Below are 17478 nucleotides of genomic sequence, written 5' to 3'. Positions count from 1 at the left end.
TTTGCAGAAACCTATCAGAATCTTAATACAACGCTTGTGGCTGAATTTAGAGATAGTACTACCACCGAAAATTTCTATTAAGGGGGTTATTACGTCAAACGGGCCGACTTTGAGAAGGAGAGGCACCACAGGACATTTTAATTTGCACTGTCTATACTTTTACATATAAATTTATAAAAGTTTGTCAGCATGACCAGGAAGGATTCAGGATTCACACTCATAGCAGTGGAAGTTCAAAAACACTAAAAAATAATATTTTTCACATGTGAAATTTCATGATTTTTTTTCACCTACTGTTGGCTGCATTTGTTGCTATAGGTACACTTTTCTTCATAAGTAAGAGAGATTCTTCGATGAATTTTGCACTGCTTACAAACCATACTTACAGGTGTATGAAACTCCAGAATTTATTTAATCTATATAAAAATGAACGGGCTGTTACGTTTTAAACTTCGTGTTTAGAGAAAATTTGAATTTTATAGTTAATTATCTCAATTTTTACCACAGTTTTTAACATATTTGGGTAATTCTAGAGTTTGATACACCTGTAAGTATGGTTTGTATGCTGTGCAAAATTCATCGAAGCATCTCTCTTACTTATGAAGAAAAGTTTACCTACAGCAACAAATGTAGCCAAAACCAAGTTAAAAAATGGTGAAATTTCACACGTAAAAAAATTTGTTTTACTATGTTTTTGAACTTCCTCTGGTATGAGTGTGAATCCTGAATCCTTCCTGGTCATGTTAACAAAGTTTTATGAATTTCAGAATGAAATTTTCACTCTGCAGCGGAGTGTGTGCTGTTATGAAACTTACTGGCAAATTAAAACTGTGTGCCCGAGCGAGACTCGAACTCGGGAATTTATTTGTAAAAGTATACACAGTGTAAATTAAAATGTCCTGTGGTGCCTCTCCTGCTCCAAGTCTGCCCGTTTCACGTCCTACCCCCTTAAGCTTAGTAAAACTATCGCTGTTAGAACGTCTTAACGTGATAGTTAGCTGTAGTATCAGGTAGGTTGTTAACACTTAGTTCTGAACTGAGGATTTAACCAATACACTACATCATTATAACTCAATTTGTTATTTTTTCATTCCTTTTATTAATTCGTGAGCATTTTCACTACAGTAGTAACACAAAATTTGCTTGAAAAATGCAATTTATTGAAAAAGGGTCTTACACTTGTGGCTTAGCAAGACGAGCTATTAACGTGGAAATGTAATGCACTTTACCTAAGGCCTTTGCCTTGATGATTCTCTACGAGAAATAATGAAAAATGTTTGGATTTGAATACTCCACTTTGGTACTAGAAAACAAAAATTACATCGATTCAGTCTCAGTGCTAGTTAGGTTACTCTATTCTCACACCGGATCTACACCATTCTTCCTCACACATCAGAAAACTCAGACACTATCCATGCAGACAATAAAAAGCGGTATTATTCGCTTCGCTACAGTAACTGTAGCATACATCTGTTCTGGGCGACAAGTAAGAGGTAACAACTCCTAGACACATTAATCTTCAATAGGAACAATCATCAGTTGTAGAAAGCAATGACGACAATGAAAATTTGTGCCATACCGGGACTCGAATCCGGATTTCCCGGTATATGCCTGCCTGCGGTCGCCTTAAGCGCTTTGGCTATCCGCGCACGGCTCATGGCCAGACCCAAAATTTCATATGCCGTCATTACCGCGTCATAACCTGTTCTCGTACATACATTATACAATTCCCGTACAGGAAAGGACCTTTCAATTGAAAGTCATTGCCTGGTATCGGCGGATCAACGCGATACAGCAGTGCCCGTGTTGTTAAGAAAAAGTGTGCAATGCATGCATGTCCGAAGGAACATTGTATCGTTCTTCTTAAGAACACATGCACTACAGTATCGTACAAAATTACTCCTGCCTGTTCTAAATCGCAACGCTCGTTACTCTTATGGTTTCTTTCACCATATCAGGACGCGACAGAAAGGTAACCATAATTTTAGGATCAATTTTCCGTTAGAAACACAACTGTACTTGTCCATGGTGTGTTACATACATCTATCTTTGCATAAAAATATCATTTATAAATATTATGTTTTGACATTTTCCGATATACATGCTATCAACAAAAACTTGTGCTGGAAAATGGTCTCTGACTGAAACTATCGTTTAATTAGAAATAAAATATAAAGCAGATACATGTGTTACGATGTGTCATTAATAAGAATAAGCAACATGAAACACTTTTCCATTCTACAAGAAAACAACTACTTCTCCCAACTCATCCAAACACCCTTTCTCCTACTTCTCTTACCACCTTACATGTCTTAAAAAATTCCGACACTTCTCAAATTTTAAAGCACACACACACACACACATATATATATATATATATATATATATATATATATATATATATATATATATATATATATATATATATATTGGGTGATCAAAAAGTCAGTATAAATTTGAAAACTGAATAAATAACGGAGTAATGTAGATAGAGAGGTACAAATTGACACACATGCTTGGAATGATATGGGGTTTTATTAGAACCAAAAAAAAGAAAAGTTCCAAAAATATCTGACAGATGGCGCTTCATCTGATCAGAATAGCAATAATTAGCATAACAAAGTAAGACAAAGCAATGATGATGTTCTTTACAGGAAATGCTCAATATACCCACCATCATTCCTCAACAATAGCTGTAGTCGAGGAACAATGTTGTTAACAGCACTGTAAAGCATGTCCAGAGTTATGGTGAGGCATTGGCGTCGGATGTTGTCTTTCAGCATCCCTAGAAATGTGGGTCGATCACGATACACTTGCGATTTCAGGTAACCCCAAAGCCAATAATCGCACGGACTGAGGTCTGGGGACCTGGGAGGCCAAGCATGACGAAAGTGGCGGCTGAGCACACGACCATCACCAAACGACGTGCGCAAGAGATCTTTCACGCGTCTAGCAATATGGGGTGGTTCTAATAAAACCTCATGTCATTCCAAATATGTGTGTCAATTTTTACCTCTCTATCTACATTATATCGTGGTTTATTAAGTTTTCAAATTTATACTGACTTTTTGATCACCCTGTATATATAGCCACACATGTACAGCTGAATATGTAAGTGTAGTTAGAAGACTGTATTGCTGTTGACGGTACCCAAACACTCAAAAACATAGTGCTGAATGCAGTACACGTGACACTACAGTAATATTTCTACGAAGACTACTTGTTTAAAGTTTTATCAGAATGTTGTGCAACAACACAAATGCAGCAAGGACAAAGCTGACTCTGATGAGCCGTAAAATCACGAAGCATGGAAGTGTTAACTAGATTTTGTCGATTACAACCACTGCTTACAACGGGAGATCATGTGGAAAGGGATAGTAAACACCTTAATTAAAGTGTTGACTATGTACACAAGCGAAAACTGTTTTCAGCAGTAAGTATCAAAATTCAGAAACTTAGTACATATATTGGATTTACAGAAACACCACTGATAATACTTGGCAAATAAAAGCGAAATGCGTATGGTGAACACTCTTTTAAACTGCAGCACGCTTAAGATGGGAGAAACTAATGGGCGTGTTGGCTAGCAACTGAGGTAAGATATGAAAATTGAAAGAGATACTGACACCACCTACCATCACTAGACAGGCAGATCTTTGTATTCGATAAGTGACGTCGGTCGTAATTCAACAATTTGGTCAGAGTGAGCGCTCAATACTATTACACTGAGCGAAACTGCTGAGTGCCTTGACCATCAAGTGGGTTTCGTCCAATTGCCCACGGTAGTCAGGTCTGCTGGAACCGTCTAGTAACTAATAAGTTTGTGGCTTATGAATTCCAAGAATCACATTTTCTGACAGTTAAAATTGCTTCAGATGAAAGTAATTGGTTGAAAAGGCGTCATAGCAAGTAAGATAAAGTGCATACATACAAAGTTACATCCTAGATGAAAAAACTGAGTTTCAGTAACTTGATTCTGAGAGACAGCTTGCTTCGGGAACCACGGATGGGAGCCTGTCAATGACTGTTACTCGGAATCAACTTTAAACACCTTACCCGATACAACTGTTGTCACAGCAGCTAAGAAAAAGAATGTGGCGTGAACTTTATACTCTCTTGCACAGCATACTTTCTTTCTGGATATAAAATGTTCTCCTGACAGCGTTTCAAACAGTCGTGAACCATTTGATGTAACCACGGCAACATCAAAATAATGGCATTATGTGAATTTTCATACTTTCTTTCTGGATATAAAATGTTCTTCTGACAGCGTTTCAAACAGTCGTGAACCATTTGATGTAACCACGGCAACATCAAAATAATGGCATTATGTGAATTTTCATTTAGAGTATCTCAGCTTTCTTTTTTCTTTGTACCTCTTGGCAAGAAATAACAGTTACGTTTTTTGAGCAGCAACTTTTCAACTTTTATTTAAGCTAATTACCCATCTCAGATCATTTTTTTTTCAAGATCGTGATTCTGAAAGTCTTAATTTTGACGTAGTGAAACATTTTAACATTTGAATTATGTATTGCGACAGAAAGTTTACAGTTGCGCGTTTTTTCTGTGCCTGAGTTTACTCGTGAAATATTTAATCATGAATCTACAGTGAGCTGAAAACATTAAAACTCTTTTGAGAAAGTAGAATTTTGGACATGTATCACTCAGTAGCCAACACGCCCAAACAACAAAGGACGTAAAACTAAGAAAGGGCCGGCCGTTGTGGCCGTGCGGTTCCAGGCGCTTCAGTCTGGAACCGCGTGACCGCTACGGTCGCAGATTCGAATCGCGCCTCGGGCATGGTTGTGTGTGATGTCTTTAGGTTAGTTAGGTTTAAGTAGTTCTAAGTTTTCGGGGACTGATGACCACAGATGTTAAGTCCCATAGTGCTCAGAACCATTTGAACCATTTTTTGAACTAAGAAAGGAGACGTGCAGGTTCTGTTAAACTGCTAGCTGTCGACGCTGAGCAGGTAGGCTGTTGCGAGGCCGGCCGGGGTTTGAGGCGGTAGGAGGCTGCGCTGTGGCCTGCTATGGTGTGCTGTGCAGAGCAGGCCAGGTGACTGCTGCTGACAGCCGCCTACTAGCTAGGCCGCCCGTGTAACACTCACCTGTCCGTAGCATTACACGGCCTACCTGAAACCACAGCATTACTTAGTTGCAACACGCTACCTTGTTATCCATAGTGAGTTGGTGGAGAGAGTACATTGAAGGGAGAAGAAATGTATGATGACGTTATAGAAGAAGAAATGGAAGACGATTTGGAAGACACAGAGAATCCAGTGTAAATGAGATGGTAGGGAGACTGGATCTGGAAGTGGTAAAGTACCCGACATACAAGACTCCAACATTCCATACACTTATTATTACTATTTTTTTATTGTCAGTTTTAAACGAATGTGATTCTTGAATTCTGGCAAACAATTAAGAACTTTCCCAGAGACTGTTAACAACGAATAAGACAAAAATATTCTTTTGAATGATATTTTAACACCAGAAACATTTTAGAAAATCTCCATTTGAAAGACAATCCACCAAACAGTCAGAATCAGAGTCGTTTGCTTACAGTTTTGAAAGACAATTACAAGGAGCTTTTAATACTGGTGTTGGAATAACAACCACTGCAATTTAAAAGAAAAACTCTTAAATTTCAAAAGTATTTAATTTAGGTAGCAATTTAAATTCACCATGACAACATAAATCAACAAGGTATGACAAATTTTGAAATGATTAAATCATCACAAAGCAAACAACAAAATTCTTTAAAAGACCCACAGCACAGATAAAAAAAAGATGAAACTTAATGCATAATCCAAGGTAATGTTTCATAACGATAGCTTCAGCTCTGGCCGTACATGAAACAGTTGCTTGGTTCAGCTCAGGTTCTAAAAATACACAAGATACTCATGAGAATTATGTAACGGATGCAAATTACAGATCGCATGAGCGAGTGGAACATCTTCTTTCTCTCCGTTTTCCTTTCTTTGAGTTATCAGTCTGATGGTTTGGTATGGCCCTCCATGAATTCCTCTCCTCTGCCAGCCTCTTCATCTCAGAGTAGCACTTGTAACCTAAGTCCTCCATTAATTGCTAGATTTATTCCAATCCCTCTCTTCCTCTATAGTTTTTGCCCTCTACATCTTCCTCTAGTACCATGGAAGTCATTCCCCGATGTCTTAACAGATGTTCTATCATACTATCCCTTGTAATTGTCAATGTTTACCACATATTCCTTTCCTCTCCGATTCTGCGCTAAACCTCCTCGTCCCCTACCTTATCAGACCACCCAATATCCAACATTGGTCTGTAGCACCACGTCTCAAATGCTTCGATTCTCTTCTGCTCCGGTTTTCCCTTAGTCTGTGTTTCACTACCATAGAATGCTGCGCTCCAAACGTACATTCTCAGAAATTTTTCCTCAAGTTAAAGCCTATGTTTGATACTAGTATACTTCTCTTGACCAGGACTGCCTTTTTTGCCAGTGTTAGTCTCCTTTTGATGTCCTCCTTCCTCTGTCCGTCTTTGGTTATTTTGCTGCCTAGGTAGTAGAATTCCTTAACTTCATCTACTTCGTGACCATCATTCCTGATGTTAAGTTTCTAGCTGTTCTCATTGCTGCTGCTTCTCATTATTTTCGCCTTTCTTCAGTTTACTCTCAACCCATATTCTGCTGTTCATTCCATTCAGCAGTCATGCAATTCTTCTTCATTTTCAGTCAGGACATCAATATCATCAGTGAATTGTATCATTGACATCCTTTCACCTTGAATATTAATTCCGGTCTTGAATCTTTCTATTATTTCCATCATTGCTTCTTCGATGTACAGGTCGAACAGTAGGGGCGAAAGACTACATCCCTTTTTTGCACACTTTTTAATTCGAGCACATCGTCCTAGATCGTCCACTCATATTATTCTCTCATTGCTCTTGTACATATTTTATATTACCCGTCTCATATTTTCTAAAATGGTTATCGTCAAACATAACCTCAATTTTCTTTCCCACTTTTAGTGTATTATTCTTGACAGCAACGTGGATGGATGAGCTGTTAAGCTGATTATGCGATCATTCTCGCATTTGTCAGCTCTTGCATTCTTCAGAATTGTGTGGATGGTATTTTTCCCAATGTGAGATGGTGTGTCACCAGTCTCACACATTCTATACACCAACGTGAATAGTCGTTTTGTTGCCACCTCCCCAATGATTTTAGAAATTCTGATGGAATATTATCTATACATTCTGCTTTTTTTATCTTAAGTCCTTAAAAACTCTCTTAAATTCTGATTCTAATACTGGATCCCCTATCTCTTCTAAATCGACTCCTGTTTCTTCTTCTATCACATCAGACAAATCTTCCCCCTCATAGAGGCATTCAGTGTACTCTCTCCACCTATCCGCTCTCTCCCCTGCATTTAAGAGTGTTAAGAGTGGAATTCTGGTGGCACTCTTAATGTTACTGCCCTTGCTTTTAATTTTACCGAAGGTTATTTTGACTTTTCTATATGCTGAGTCAGTCCTTCAGACAATCATTTCTTTTTCGATTTCTTCACTATTTTTATACAGCCAGTTCGTCCTAGCTTCACTGCACTCTCCTATTTATTTCATTCCTCAGTGACTTGTATTTCTGTGCTCCTGAATTTCTCTGAACACTTTTGTCCTTTTCAGATATGTCCATTCCTCTTCAACTATACTGCCTACTGAACTGTTCCTTATTGCTGTATCTATAGCCATAGAGAACTTCAAGCGTATCTCATCATTCCTTTAGTACTCCTGTATGCCACTACTCTGCTTATTGATTCCTCCTGACTCTTCATCACTACTAGATTGTGATCTGAGTCTGTATCTACTCCTGGGTACGTCTTACAATCAGGTACTTGATTTCGCGATCTGTGTGTGATCGGTATGTAATCTAACTGAAACCTTTTCATATCACCCGGCATTTTCCAAGTATACATTCTCCTCTTGTGGTTCTTCAACAGATTATTCGCTATTACTATCTGAAATTTATTACGGAACTCAATTAGTCTCTCTCCTCTCTCATTCCTTGTCACAAGTCCATATTCTCCTGCAAACATTTCTTCTGCTCCTTCCTCTACAACAGCATTCCAGTCCCCCATGGCTATTAGATTTTCATCTCCCTTTACGTACTGTACCACCCTTTCAGTATCTTCTTTCTCTATCTCTTCATGTTCAGCATGCGACGTCGGAAGTTATTGCTGAACTATCGTTGTCGGTGTTTGTTTGCTGTCGATTCTGATAAGAACAACTCTATCACTGAACTATTCGCAAGAACACACTCTCCGCCCTACCTTCCTATTCATAACAAATCCTACTTCCGTTACTCCATTTTCTACTGTTGTTGATGTTGCCGTACACTCGCCTGACTGGAAATCTTTGTCTTCTTTCCATTTCACTTCACTGAACCTTACCATATCTAGATTGAGCCTTTTTATTTCCCTTCTCAGATTTTCTAGCTTCCCCATCATGTTCAAGCGTCTGACGTCCCACGCTCCGACTCGTAGAACGTTATCCTTTCGTTTGTTATTTAGTCTTTTCCTCATAGTCACCTCCCCCTTGGCAGCCTCACCTGGAGATCCGAATTGGGGACTTTTCCGGAATCTTTTGCCTATGGAGAGATCATCATGGCAGTTTCTCGGTTGCAGGCCACATGCCCTACGGATATACGTTATGTTTCTTTAATTCAGTGGTTTCCATTGCCTTCTGCATCCTCAAGCCGTTTATCATTGCTGATTCGTCCGCCTTTAGTGGCAGTTTCTCACCCCAAGGACAAGAGAGTGCCTTGAACCTGTGTCCGCTCCTCCGTCCTCTTTGACAAGGCTGTTTTCAGAATGAGGGTGGCATCTTATGCAGAAGCCTTAGGCTGCCAGTTCTGATTATTAACCAAAGTTTAAGCAGTGCCATATTTCTAACCGAGGACCAATGACATTTTGATTACTAATCAAAGACGTTACCCGTAGACTACGGGTCTAACAATGTCAGCGTACAAGTGCATACATTCTACAACACTCTAACGTTAGCAACATAAGCATGCTTATGTGCGTCTGTTTGGCGACCCATGTGGAAAACTGCTATGATTTGTGCGTTACTCCAATCACTGCGAACGTTTAGTTCCTCCAGCGATTTACAGTATACTGTTGCAAGAAGAGCTGCAATGTCTTTGACATACTCTATGCAGAATTGTATAGATGTCAGAATAGGTCCACTAGTCTATCCCCTGTTGAACGGTTTCAGTCGATTTTCTATCCTGCGGTCACTTATTTCAAGTCTGAAGTTCGTGCTAACATTTAAAATGAGAATGTAAATTACTCTCTTCTGCAGTGAAAAACTTCTAGAAAAAATAATTTAGTAACCAACATTCTCTCTGTTTCCTCCGTTTCCCTACCATAATGGGCATAAAGTGTCTGGCCAGATGACTTTGACCTGTTTATTTAACGTAAGATCGCAATTTCTTACTATTTTATATCAGTAGATGGAATTCTTTGAACGCTTCACACATAACTCTACTAAGGTTTATTGCTGTTTCGGTTGGTTTCTATTAATCGACGAGTCTTTAATTACATTTAAACTTGCAACGGACCTCTCTTTGCTTGCGGGCCAGCTTTTAACCCGGCTGTCGAACCATGCGGTTCCTTTCAGTCCCTCGGAACTTTTATCACCACTGTGTCCACTTACATTTAAGATTTTCAGTTTCAGAAATAAATATTCGGTATTGACTGCTCAGATAATCTGAGACCAACGTTTCTTGTCGTACGTATTAAGCAGAGATATGATACCACTTTCTTTACATTTCTATTAACATCAGTTGTCAGTGATTCTATGTTTTTCTAAAGATCACCAAATCTCTGTCTCATGCTGATTTAATGAGTTAGCACCTGTTTGTAATCATATCTAACATATTACCCCCACGAGTTACTGCTAAAAGTAATTCTCGGATAAGAGCTCACAGAATAATTTCACACGATTTCCTTCGTTTGACACATGCTGTAATAATTAGAAACATCTAATCTATATCTTTTAGATTGAAATCTCCCCGCAAATGTATAAAATGACCAGGAAATTTACTGCAAACTTTCTTTTGGGTTTGCCTTAAACTTGACGACGTTACAGCTCCTGAAGCAGGGGTTATATAAAAGCACCCGACTAAAGACTTCAATATTTATCTTCACCAAAATTATTTAAGTTATACAGTGTAACACTACGTCAAGCCTTAGTAAGGGCTTCAGTTCAACGAGGAAAAGAGTCCATAAGTTGCTTCAGGTACACAGTATCTAGCTGAAACCACTCACTTTTGATTCAGTAGAGCTACCATACTACGTAGATTCTGTTGATGGCTACACTTCACCCACTATTCTAAATAATACCACACATATTTATGGGATTCATATCGGACGATTTAACAGGTCACTGGATGTGGGGTAGGGTGTGTAAACATCATCATACGAAGACAGTATGTGTGCAGTACACCTGTTTCAGTCTTGGACGAAAGGAGCGTTCATATCATACTCATCGTGTTAATGAAGAAGAAAGCACTTGGTCACCGAGAATACTGAAATAATCATCCTGCTTCATGAAGGAAAAATCTTCTAGTTTGCTAGGGTGCTTCATATTTCTTCTGTGTGATCGACATTTCAACCTCTCTGCTGCAGTCATCTTGAGGCTGCTGTGGTGTCTTGTTAACCATGAAGATCCAAGCAGAAGGATCGAAAGGTCGATCAGTCTGATGAGTCCCGGGGGCACTCGGTAGGGTGAGTGGTGGTGGTGGCGGGTCTGTGGGGCCCAGTAGATACACTGCTGACAGAAAAACAGCATTTATTTGCTTCGGATACACATTATGACGTTAGTAATGTGAGGCAAAGACGCCCCACTCCAGCGACCCAGGATGGCGAAGGCTCGCAGCCAGCATCTCCTGAACTGGACAGAAGGAACAGCGTCAGCGTCCCGCGTTGCTGACTTAGACAGGCTGGTTCAAATGGCTCCGAGCACTATGGGACTTAACTTCTGATGTCATCAGTCCCCTAGAACCTAGAACTACTTAAACCTAACTAACCTAAGGACATCACACACATCCATGCCCGAGGCAGGATTCGAACCTGCGACCGTAGCGGTCGCGCGGCTCCAGACTGTAGCGCCTAGAACCGCTCAGTCACTACGGCCGGCTGATTTACGCAGGGCTACGGCAGATGGCCGAACAGAGGACTATGGTCTTGACGTCAGTGGCGCTCCATGTTGTGCTGCGACGGCTTTCTGGGTGGCGGACGTCCGCGCTTGGCGGCCCAAGCCCAATAGCGTCCACTACGAAGGCGAAGGAAGACTGTCGTGCAGGAGTAGGATGGCAGTAGGCGCGGACAGAAGGTCAGCGGCGCTGTGGCACGTGTCCCACAAGGACACGGTGCTGGTGGTTGCTGGTCCGACGCGATCTCGAGCCCTTGGCTGCAGCTGCCAATACCCAGTCATCTCATCGTCTGGCGTCATAGTGGTACTACGGGACTCAGAATACCTCTGCCTCAAGATTCGCTGCTGTTTATATGGCTCCAGTGCACGCTTGTAACACTAAATCCCCGCACACATTCACATGGCTCATAATAAGAGTCTTGGTCTGGTTTGGTCACACTGTCCTGCCCGCTCCAGGTATCACAGCTGTACAGTGCAATTTTCCGTTGAGTGCAACTAGCCCGTCTCGCAATCCTTTTCTGTGCCTGTAGCTATGATCATACGTGACTTTACGTTCACTGCCTAGTGGTAGCTTGACGCAGTGCTACGCTCCTGGTCCTTACAAATTATACCCAGTTCCACCAAAACTAGGTAGTGACACAACAGTCAGAGTAAATATGATTCGCCCTAACAAGCCAAAAGATTTTACCTTCAATAATAACGGCCATGAAAGGATGACATCATAATTCATGTTTATGATAAAGAGAATGAATGGGGCTACAATGAACACTCACAACACACCAAATAGCCACATGCGTTCTGAATTACACCCTTCACATACTGCAGGGTAAACGTCCCATTGGCTAATTCTGAAGTCTACCCCTTGCGTCATTTGCAAACAGGCAATATCACGACTCGTCAGATTACACTGAGTGCCTCCAGTCAGCTTCCGCCTAGTCACTGTATTTTTGGCCTTTTGTTGAGGAGCACCTTCATGTACCGCTGCTAGTAACGGCCTTTGAAAAACTCCATTGTAAACGTCCACTGAACGCAGTTTCCAACGCACTATTCGTTCAGAAATTGGTTGACGTCGTCCTATATTTTCTGACAGCCACCATACCCTTCGGGTTTGACACAGACTGCCATCGACAATGCGAAACTCTCACCTCCACCTCTGTTCTTACTATAAAAAATGTTAAATAATGTGAAAAAATATAACAGGTAGAAATAAATGTACCAAATACGCACTTTGAAATCACGGAATAGTTGTGTAAGATGACAGAACATCTTTAACCTAACATACATGTGGAAAAGGACAGAGAGAACGCAGTAATCATAACCTCATAACTGATCCCTCAAAATCCTAGCAAGCATTCATCTACATCTACATCTACGTGATTACTTTGCTAATCATAATAAAGCGCCTGGCAGAGGGTTCAACGAACCACCTTCAAGCTAACTCTCTACCGTTCCACACCCGAAATGAGCGCGGAAAAAATGAGCACTAAAATTTTTCTGTGCGAGCCCATATTTCTTTTGTTTTATCGTGATGATCATTTCTCCCTATGTAGGTGTGTGCCAACAGATTGTTTTCGTAATCTGTGGAGAAAACTGGTGATTGAAATTTCGTGAGAAGATCACGTAGCAACGATAAACGCCTTTGTTTTAATGATTTTCACTCCATTTCACGTATCATGCCCGTGGCACTATCTCCCTTATTTCTCTATAGTAGAAAACGAGCCGCTCTTCGTTGAATTTTTCGATATCATCCGTCAGTCCCATCTGATGCAGATGCCACGCCGCACAGCAATATTCCAGAACAGGGCAAACAAGCGTGGTGTAAGCAGTCTCTTTACTAGACTCGTTGCACCTTCTAAGTGTTCTGCCAATGAATGGCAGTATTTGGTTTGCTCTACCCACAACATTATCTATGTAATTATAATCCCTATTCAACATCGTAAGAAAAGGAATCGGCTATACTAAATTGTATTCGGTGTGGCCAGACAAGATATGAGGCTATGCTTTATAAATGGGGACTCGTGGACAGACCAAGTTGTCACTGTAAAGTTCCTGAACAGACTATTCTCCGTATCATAAAACTGGACCGTATGAGGAAATACGGTGGATGAGCTGAGGACTCCATAGAAGCCACACCTCATGCTGTGAAAAGGATACTAGATCTTAACACATATATGTAGTCAACAACTAGTCTCACATGCCACATATCTTACTTGTGTATTTGTTATGTGGCATTTATCATCTCCTTTTTATTGTCTCATATGTGTTGCACATTTGTATTGTTGTTTGTTATCGCTTTTTTGTATTTATGTTTCTCTATGTACTGCTACCACAAGCCGTACGACAAATAGACAAATGAACAATAAAGAGGTTCACCATTCTTTGTGGACGCGTTGGACAGCCCACTCCGTGGCATCAACAAACCGTGCACCTTCATTCACAGTATGGTCACGGCCACTTCACTGCGATGACATACGTCAGTGGTGGAGGGTCACATGAGAGCCTGCCACCAGTTCTACAGCAGCCATAGCACTTCATGTCGATCATTGTGCCTATTTACCAACTAATACTTCGTGCGGTAAGCATCAAATAGAATTCTGTATTGATAATGCAGTCAGGGTTCATTAGCCATATGATAGTAATAGAATACATTATAGACTGAACACTTCGTCTCATCCAATTTCTGCGTAGAACTAAGGAACAAAAAAAAAAAAAAAGACGTGTATAACCTTCGATAGACGTTCTTGCGTAAATGAAGGTAGCAGTGGAAACCAGCGTAAGAATAGGCGCGGAAGTCATTACGTGAACAAGATATATCCATATCTCCAAATACACACATTAATACCTCAATAACAAAATATTCAATGCTCTGAAAAGTAACATAATATGGATATCAGGCTGTTCAATTCACCAGAACAGAATGTACGTCTTTAAATTGTTGAATTTGCAGTTCATATCACGACTTTCTAAAAAGATCTCAAACAAAATTTAGACGATGTGCTTACCAAGGCCAACGTTATATGGTTTACAAGCATACCACGTGGCTACAAATAGTTAAAAAGAGACTAAAATCTGACATGAACCAACTTTAATTCATAACGCAATCCATCGGAACTCACAATTTTTATATTCCAATTAAGAAAGCATCTGAGATGTCCCTAAACGCGTGAAGAATCGAGTTTTAGAAATGTAAATAACATTAACGGTCTGAACTGAGTGTGTTCATTGGACATGTGAGGTTTTAATGACTAATGATCGACCATTACAAATTATTTGTGTCAATATTTCATTGAAACACTGAAACTGAAATCCACCGTGGTAGGTAACTACTCATGATTAACAGCCTCTGACAAGGACACTTGTTATACCTTCAACTATAGACGTACTGAAAAAAGTTTTGCTACCGTTATAAAGAAATGTTCAGCTGTAATGACAATTAAATTATTTATTTGCTGCCTTCTCTTCTATTGCATCTCACATGTGATATTCAAAATTATGTTCAATTTATATCAGCGCAATGACTAACGTAACTTCGAAAAGATAAACATGAGGTTAGCGTATTGACTGAAGAGGATATTGGAGCTTTTGCTGCAATAAACAAAGCCTGTCATAGATGTGCGCTTGAAACTTGTAGTGCGATTGCTCCAAGTGTAATTATAAGAAACTATGTGCTCAATTAGACCCGCTGCTGTGGTTGCATTTGAATTTCATAAGAGCTCATGCAATGACTTTGGTCTACCTGTCGCATGTAGTACTGTTCAACTGATGACCCATGCCTAGAATAAGTCCACTTCTATGTGTGCGTAAAATAGTTGTTGGTGTTTGGAATAATTTTGGTTGGGGTGATTGACAAAAACTAGTAACAACATCATCAATTTTAAAACAGAAAAGTCGACTCCACAATTCGCATAAATCATTAGAACATTTCTGAACATGTATAACGTAGAAAGGTACCCATATGAGCTATTTCAAAGCACCGAATGTTTTCTTTCATATCTCTATTCCACACATCGCCAAATTTTGTATGAAACCCCTAATTGCAAGAAACATACTCACTCAGAACAGAGGACAAATCAAACTCTTGTAATGCAGCGCAGCTGAGATAAACCAATAAACTCCCTGGAAATTTCTAAGTATTTTACCTGATGCATAAGTAATGTTTAACTACTTAGCTGATAGAAGCTTATAATAATTCGGAGTACTAAAAAGTCTTTTTCATTATTAAAATCTTCTCAGGCTTCCCGCAGGGTCAGGTGGTTAAAATCGCGCAAGCTTTCGACCGAGCTCTCCTTGGCCATTGTCAAATGGTAAACGACTACTGTGTCGCCATGATCTCGCCATTATATTGCCACGCAGCTGCCTAGACGTCACAGGTGTTCTTCTCCGCACCAAATAGGTAATTTTTTCGACCCGCATCCGTCACACCCTCTTGAGTCTCGCGATGGCCGTGTGCCAGGTTGTATTGAGCTGAAAACCGCCGTCCTTATTGATGGGTGCTTTTTATTTCTAGAGCTTCCTTTGTAACGCTATCTCAGAATCCCTCTGTCCTCGTACTGACAGATGTTTAATCGAACAGAATTTCTAAAATGTGTTCGGCCACCTCTAACATTTCACGGTAATGCAGGTGTAAGCACTTCTCATATTCCGTCTGGTGTAGCTGTACAGTTCTGTTTGGCCGACATAAAAGTAGTAACACTGTCATGGTACCTTGCACCCTCCAGAAGTTGTAGATCCTAAATCATCCTTCGCAGGCGTCATGAGCTGTCGTATTTTTGCCTGACGGCCTGAAAACTGCTCTTCAGACCTGGCTAATCTTTCCCGACACTGTGCCATGGAAAGGAAGAAACTCAAACTTCTTTCTGTCTTCCTCAGTGGTGTTACTTCTGCTCGTCTCACCAGAAATAGCCACTGGTACCTGATGGTGATTGTAGGCATGTTTTTTATGGAAGACTTTTCGGAGATGGCTTAGTTCTAGTGACAGATTTTGAGCGTCTGATTTTAGTACGATGGACGGGGGAATTCAGATCGCTACGTTATTGTGCCGTGTGGTCGCTCCTGAAATCGTGCCAATACCAATCGGTAGAGATAGGTTTCCAGTAGACACGATGTCTGAGGTGCCCATTTATTTCCTAGGGAACGTGGATGTGAAGGAAAGTCAGTGCACCATCTATCTCAGCTCTCATTGTAAACCTAATATGGTCGTGAATGCTGTTCAGTTATTCTAAAAATTCTTCCAGTTTTTCATGTCAATGTGGCCCGATGATAGAGTAAAGTCAGCGTAATGATAAAAGTGAGTTAGGTTAGCTGGAATCGTGTCCATACTGGTGTCTTCAAATTTCTCAGCTGAAAACCGCCGTCCTTATTGATGGGTGCTTTTTATTTCTAGAGCTTCCTCTGTAACGCTATCTCAGAATCCCTCTGTCCTCGTACTGACAGATGTTTAATCGAACAGAATTTCTAAAATGTGTTCGATCGACTTATCATCGCCACTCAGTCCAAGTGGTCTAACTACTGGTCACCATGTAGAAAACACGACGATGTCAACGTGTGCTTAAGGAATCCCACAACTATACTATCAAATAAATGGGAGAAGAGCTCTTTACACTCTTTGACAGCAACATATGTAAATAGGGAGATCACATTAAAACTGATTCAGCTGATATTTGATTCAGCTGATAAAGTTGTCGGTGTTCTTGATGTGATGCACACAGAGACCCACGTGTGGTGTAAGGAGGCTAGCCATTTGTTTTGCCAGTCTATTAGTTGGTGACCAAGTGGTGTTCACAATGGGCCGAAGAGGAGAATCCGTTTCGTGAATCATTGGTAGCTTATAAAGCGTAGGTGATCTCAACTCCTGGGTGAGGAGATTCTTAATAACGGTCCGTTCCAATGATGACTGTTTTAGGAGCTCTGATGCCTTCCTCATTGTTCCTGACGTCGTGTCCCATTGCAGTTGCCTGTAGGTATCCTGCTCGAAAATCCACTTAACTTTAGCGTCATAATTAGCTTTATTCAAAAATATGTATGCTTTGCCAAACCACGATGATGGAGTAGGTGGGTGCGAGTGAAGTCTGTTGCGTTCAGTCCTAATCAAGTTAGACGGCAGTGGTTTCGATTTTGAAATACTCCGCCGCGTTTCACGACGAATTTCATCTGCACTCTCACTATAAATATTGCGGATAGCTTCTTCAGTCGTACTTGTAATATCACAGATAGGGATACTTCGATATGCTGGTGTGCAGTCAGCATATCCTGCTAATGAGTCAGCCAAATAGTACGAACTGTGGAG

This window comes from Schistocerca piceifrons, chromosome 2 (assembly GCF_021461385.2).
Source record: "Schistocerca piceifrons isolate TAMUIC-IGC-003096 chromosome 2, iqSchPice1.1, whole genome shotgun sequence".
Taxonomy (NCBI): Eukaryota; Metazoa; Arthropoda; class Insecta; order Orthoptera; family Acrididae; genus Schistocerca; species Schistocerca piceifrons.
This window is presented reverse-complemented; position numbering follows the sequence as displayed.